This window comes from Chinchilla lanigera, unplaced genomic scaffold (assembly GCF_000276665.1).
Source record: "Chinchilla lanigera isolate Chin_1 unplaced genomic scaffold, ChiLan1.0 scaffold00059, whole genome shotgun sequence".
NCBI classification, from domain to species: domain Eukaryota; kingdom Metazoa; phylum Chordata; class Mammalia; order Rodentia; family Chinchillidae; genus Chinchilla; species Chinchilla lanigera.
The window spans coordinates 13,333,749-13,340,497 of NW_004955460.1; the positions used below are offsets into that span (position 1 = coordinate 13,333,749).

General features: G+C 43.2%; 1 protein-coding gene across 1 annotated transcript in view; it reads left to right on the forward strand.

Moving 5' to 3' along the window:
- Nucleotides 1-2,238, forward strand: part of Fam220a (family with sequence similarity 220, member A) — a 6,570-nt gene extending 4,332 nt beyond the window's left edge. Inside the window, exon 2 of the mRNA XM_013521170.1 lies at nt 1,847-2,238. The gene's annotated coding sequence lies outside the window, so the exon portion shown is untranslated. The remainder of the gene's footprint in view (nt 1-1,846) is intronic.
- The last annotated feature ends 4,511 nt before the right edge of the window (nt 2,239-6,749 follow it).

A 6,749-nucleotide genomic window follows, 5' to 3' on the forward strand; every position in this document is an offset into this window, starting at 1 on the left:
CCTCAATTTAGCAAGACCTTGGCTCAAAAAAAAATAAAAGGCCTGGGTATGTAGCTCAGTGTGAAGTCCTTGGGTTCAGTCCCCAGTACTGGAGGAAAAAAAAAACAAAAGATGAAATCAATTAAAGAGGCATCTGTTTTCCCTTACTCTTCAAATCTGTACTGTTCTTTGAGAGCTGTATCATATTTGTACAGTGAAAAACTTGGAAAAGATTATTTCCTGAGTGCTTTCTTAGAAAAGGTAAACAATAAGATCAACTTGTCCTTTTTAAAAAATTGTTTATTGGTACAGTTTAGATACACACAATAACCACATTCATCATAAGGAACTTGTACCTGTATGTGCTGTATCTTAGTTCCTCTTTTCTTCCCCATTCTCATCTCCTCTCCAACCCTTCTTACTTACAAAGCTTGTTTCCATTTTATCCTCCTTTTCCTCATTTTGTGTTTCCCCTCCGCCTCATTCCCCCTTTGAACAGTTACTTCCTATTTCCCAATATCTATTACACATTTTGGTTCTTATTTACCCTTTCAGTTTCTTGCACCAGAAAGACAGTGCCTTTTTCTGAAATAAATAGTATTGCTTTCTTGGAGCACAGGAAGACTTTTTTTTTCAGTACTGGAAATTGAACCCAGGGCTTTTGCACTGAGGTATATCTGAGCCCACCTTTTAAGACAGGTTAACACTTGGTAAGGCTGGGCTTGAACTTGGCCACGATCCTCCTGCCTCAGCCTCACAGAGTGCTGGAATTACAGTGTGTGCCGTTTCCCTAGCTGTGATTGTTTTTGAGTCGATTGCAGTTATTTTAAGAAATTGTTTTATGGTGTAGCTAAGCAATAAAGTGTGTGCTGAGTAGGCATAAGGCTTGGATTCAATTCTAAATATTCCCCCCAAAATATTTAGGTGCATAACTGCGAAAGTTTTCTGGATCTCACCACAGTACTGGGAGAGTGGAATTCTTTCTCTAATGCTTTCAGTTTGTTGAGGGGAGTGAAACTGTTTTCCCTTCTCCCGTCTGCCCACTAAGAGTTCTGACTCAGCAATCAGAAAGTAAATAAGCTGGGTGCATGCTTGTAATCCTACCATGGGAGGCTGAGGCAAGAAGATTACCATGAGTTAGGGGCCATCCTGGGCTACAGTGAGTTAAGGACGGCTTAGCCTTAACCACATAGCAAGACCTTGTCTCAAAAAAATAAAACAAATAATAACCAGGCATGGTAGTGGACACCTGTGACCCTCAGTTGGGAGGCTGTGGCAGGAGGATCACCAAGTTTGAGCCCCGTCTGGGCAACTTAGTAACTTAGCAAGACCCTGTCTCAAAGTAAAATGCCTGGGGATGTAGCTCAGTTGGAGAGCTCTTGCCCAGTATGTAGGAGGCCACACACATAAAAGTTGGTCCATTTGGAATTCCAGCTTCTCTCTCCTATGTGAAGGATTCTTAGCCAGAAACCTCCCTTTGGTCTCAAGTAAATACTGTGGATTTGAATTGAATACAGCCTATATTTTCATATTTCTCCTTATCCCTTGAATTTGTCAGATTCTAAGGGTTCTGGGAGGTCAGACTCAGACCTCAGCTCCTTTTTTGGTCACACTGGGGAGTGTACCCAGACCCTTCACACTCAGCTACATCCCTAGCACTTTGTAATTTTATTTTGAGTCAGGGTCTTGCTAAGTTGTTAGGTGGCCCAGGCTGGGCTTGAACTCTGTCCTCCTGCCTCAGCCTCCCAGAGTGCTAGGATTACAGGTGCGGGTCCCATGCCCAGGTCGCCCTCCCCCCTTTTAAAAAAGACTTGCTTCATTTATGTGGTGAATATCATACCAAAACTGACCTCTGTTTTTCTGTCAGCCTCCTGTTGGGAGCAAAGACTGAGCGAGTCTTTCAACCAAAGAAGTAGAAAGTCGGGATTCACCTTTCAGAGCTGATCACCACCACAGGTGACTCTGGCGCTGTTCTGCTTGGTCTTATAATAGATGGTGGCTTCGGTTTTGATTCGTTGGGAGGAAGAAGGAGAATCCAGAAAACGCATGAAGTTGCCACGTTTGTTGTAGATGACAGTCATGGAGACTACGGCCCCTGCCTAAGCACTGCCCAGCATTTAAATCCCATGGTGCTCCCTTCCTCTCTCAGTGGGAAAAGTACACAGCCTCTTCTGTAGTCTGAATGCATGGATACATTCAGATACTTGTGTGACTAAAGAAACCCCTTTAAAAAAATGAATATAGGATTGATTTAAAAAATGTAATGCTTATTTTTGAAGCTATGGGGACATTTATACATTGTGTGTGTGTGTGTGTGTGTGTGTGTGTGTGTGTGTTTAAGACAGGGTCTTGCTATGTAGAATTGGCTGGCCTTAAACTCAACATGTAACCTAGGCTGGCCACAAATTCTTGGAGATCTTGCCTCAGCCTCCTCAGTGTTGGAACTCCAGTTGTGTGCCACCATACCCAGCTGCTGTTTTGTTGTCTGGTACTGAAGATTGAAGCTGAGGTCTTCTCATGGATCTACATCTCCAGCCTTTTTTTATTTTTTAAAATAAAAGGGTCTTACTAAGTAGCTAATTTGCTACAGGGTCTCACTAAGTAGCTAATTTGCCGAGGCTGGGCCCCAACTTGAGATCCTCCTGCCTCAGGCCTCCCAGAGTACTGGGATTATAGGCATGCACCTTGGCACCCAGTTGCACGTTGTTTTATTTTTATTTTTTAATTAATTAATTTATTTTTGTATCAGGAATTGAACTCAGGACCTTGTGTTTGTCAGGCAGGTGCTGCGCTGCTGAGCTATATCCCTGGCCCCATGCTGTGTTTTAAATTGGCAGATGAAGTTAGGTGTTTGAGAATGCCTAATAGTCACTTTATGGAGTGACTTTTATTAACCTAGGAAAGTTTTCTTTCAATGGAACGTTCTTACTTCCCTATGAAGGGGAATCCAGAAGCAGGCCCCAGTGGATAGGATGCTATTGTGGGACGGTGTGCATTGAGGTAATGTCTGTGCTTAATTTGGGGTTGGAAAGCAGCCTTCTGCGACCGTACACGAGCAGCTCATATTTGCCACAAGAGGGCGCAACATGTTCACATAGGGAAATTGCATCTTTGGGAAGCCCTGATGTAGTCTAGCTATTTTGCTTTATTCAAATTCTTAAGCAAAAAATAAATGTAAAAATGCTGGACTTAATCCACGTCAGTGTAGTCTGTTAACCACAGTGGGTATAAAGTGGAAAACCTTGCAAGGTCATAACTCTTGGCTGGGCGTGGTGGTGCACCCCTGTAATCTCAGCATTCAGAAGGCTGAGGCAGGAGGATTGCTGCAAGTTTGAGGTCAGCCAGGGCTACAAAGTGAGTTCAAGGCCAGCCTGAACTGCATTGTGAAACCCTGTCTCAGACCGAATTTTTTAAAAAAAAACATAACTCTTGCGTCCAATACCTGGTGATTTAAAGCAAAAAGATACCTGGGTTCAAAAAAAAAAAAAAATAAAATGTAGACTTTTTTGTTTTTATTTTTCATTATCATTATGATTATTTTGCAGTGTTGGGGATCAAACCCAGGGCCTTGTGCATGATGACCAATTGCTCCACCATTGAGTTATACCCCAGTCCGTCCTATTTATTTTGCAGTACTGGGGATTGAACCCAGGATCTTTACACTGAACGACACACCAAACTCTTTTTATTTTCAGACAGGGTCCTACTAAGTCGCTGAATTCCCTAGCTGGGCTTTAATTTACAACCCTCCTGCCTCAGCCTGCCAGAGTACTGGGATTACAGGAATGTACCATCATACCTATTTTTTTTTTCTTTTTTTTAAACAGGGTCTCACTATGTAGTGCAGGTTGACCTTGAACTTGCTAATGTAGCCCAGGCTGGCCTGAAACTCATGGTGATTCTTCTGCCTCAGCCTCCCAAGTGCTGGGATTACAGGCTCTAGCCACCACACCTGGGCCACATCAGCTTTTTAAACAGATTTTTGAGTAACTTTCAGTAAGACACCACAGGGCTAGGGATATAGTGGCACAGCGCCTGCCTGGCAAGTGTGAAGTCCTGAGTTTGATTCCTGTTAGCAAAAAACCAACAGTAAGATACCACAGGACTGGGGATATAGCTCAGTGGCATAAGCACCTGCCTGGAAAGTGCAAGGTCCTGAGTTCAATTCCCAGTACCAAAAAAAAAAAAAAGACACCACAATTTTAGACCATGCACACAAGAACAGTCGTGTTTAGAGTGCGTTTGCTAGCATTTTTACTTTTGCCCAAGGATATGTACAGCTTCTCAACGCTGTGAGCCTCAGCTAATCCTGGTCCTTTTAGGATGATTCAGGGGGGTCACGGTGAGCTCCTCCTGAGCCCCTTCTTTGCATGAGAGCCACCTGGAGACCTGTTAAGGGAAATATGGCTTAGAGAACAAGTTGATTTTTCATTATAGAAATCACAACTTTACATTTCTTTTGCAACTTATAATAAAATTTTCTTAAAGCATAAGAATCCACTACAAGACAGGGAACTGCTGCTGTTCCATAACATCAATGAATTATTGCGCTTTCTGGTGCATTTTTATGAAAGATCTACCAGGGAAATTTTTAAAATACATTGGGGTAATAGAGTATATAAAAATAGCTCGCAAGCTATTGAATGGCTCAGAGGTGTTTTGAGTACCTCATGGGACTTATTACAATAAAGCAGCTTGTTTGAATAAACTCCAGGCTTCGTCTTCATTAGATATTTCTGTTGTGAGCAAATCACTGGGCTAATACTCCCTCTCCCTCACTTAGGTCCTACCCGCAGTATTCAAAGTTTCCCTCAGATAGTTTTAAGATGACAAAACCTTATATGAATTTTTTTTTTTTTTGGTACCGGGAATTGAACTCAGGACCTTGCACCTGCCAGGCAGGTGCTTGCGTGGCTGAGCTGTGTATCCCCAGCCCTATGAGTTTATATAGAACTCATATCTTGCTGGTTGTGGCAGCACAGGTATGTAATCCCAGCACTCTGAGAGGCTGAGGTAGGAGGATCCAAAGTTCAAACCCAGCCTGGGCAACCTAGCAACTTAGAAGACCCTGTCTCAGAATAAAAAATAAAAAGAGATTTGGGGATATAGCTCAGTGTGAAGGTCATGTGCACACACATGCACACACACACACACAGAGAGTCATTACACTATCAAGCTTCTATCTTATGTGTACATTTCCACTCCCTTATCATTACTTTATGTTTGGAAACTTCGAGCTTCTCTCTTCTACTTATTAAAATATGTGAGGCCAGTTGTGGTGGCATACGCCTGTAATCCCAGCGCTTGAGAGGCTGAGGCAGGAGAATCATTGCAAGTTTGGGATCAGCCTGGGGTACAAAGTGAGCTCAAGGCCAGCCTAAACTGCATAGTGAGACCCTGTCTCAAAAAGACAAAAAGAAATGTGATAGGCTGGTGATCTATGCTGACCTTAATGTTTAAAGCTTGTGTTCTTTTTTTTGTAGTACAAGGGGTTGAACTCAGGGCTGGGCACATGCTAGGCTCGGTACCACTGAAGTGCATCCCCAGCCCTTATAAAATGCTCATATTTTAATTCTCATGGCTTTCTCCATATTTACTGTTCATTTAAAATAGTTTTATTTTATTTTATTTAGTTTTTGAGACAGGGTCTCACTATGCAGCTCAGACTGACCTCAAACTCACAGAGATGCTCCTGCCTCAGCATACCAAGTGCTGGGATTACAGGCATGCACCAGCACATCTGGCCAAGATAGTTTTATTAAACAGAAATTGACAAGAATGGCTTAAGAACATTTTATCTGCCATCATGGGCCTGTCCATCGTAAAAGCCCATGGTGGCTACTACAGTAGCTTTTAAACCCATGGGAGTGCTTACATTTTATGTTAATTTTTTAAATTGAGCAGTAAAAGCTATATATACTTATTGACTAAACCACGTACATCTAAATTACATGAAAATTTAAAATTCAGTTCCTCAGCTGGGCATAGTGGCACACATCTGTAATCTTAACATCCTGGGAGGCTGAAGCAAGAGGATTATAATTTGGAGCCCAGCCTGGTTGATTTAGGAAATTAGCAAAACTCAAAATTCTTTAAAAAAATTTTTTTTTTAAAAAAAGGGCTGGGGTATAATTTAGTGCAAGGGCCCCGGGTTCAATCTTCAATACTGCAAAACAAAACAAAAAGCCCAGACAAATGAAAAATAAAAAATAAAATGAAATGTAGTTTCTCTCTCACATTAGCTACATTTTGAACATTCAAGAGCTGTTTGCAGCTGGTGGCTGCGGTGTAGGAGTGTAGGTGGAGAACATTCCCATCATAACAGCAGGCTCTCTTGGACAACGGGTTAGCCTCGTCTAGACATACTCGGGACTATTTTATTTCTTCCGGTATAAATTTTTTTTAAGTGCTGGGGCCTTGTGCAAGGTCAGCAGGGGCTCAGCCACTGAGTCACGCCCTCCCTCGCCCCCCCGCCCCAGCTCCTGTGTCTCTGCATCTTTGGTAGCCTACGGCTGGAGCAGGGGCTTCGCGGAGGGGCGAGTGGATACCTTCTGCACATTTCGCAGGAGACACACACACGGGTTTAAAGTTTGGCCTTGGCTCTGGTGGTGAGACGAGACAGCTCATCGAATCTGGGATGATCCCTGAGAACGTTCCGTGCTGTCCCCTCTCCAGAGCCACTGGGGGGGCCTCCGGAAGTGGTGGCAGACGCCTGAGGCCTGGGGCGTCTGTGAAAGCATCTGTGCCCTGGAACCGCGGCTTCGCTGAGC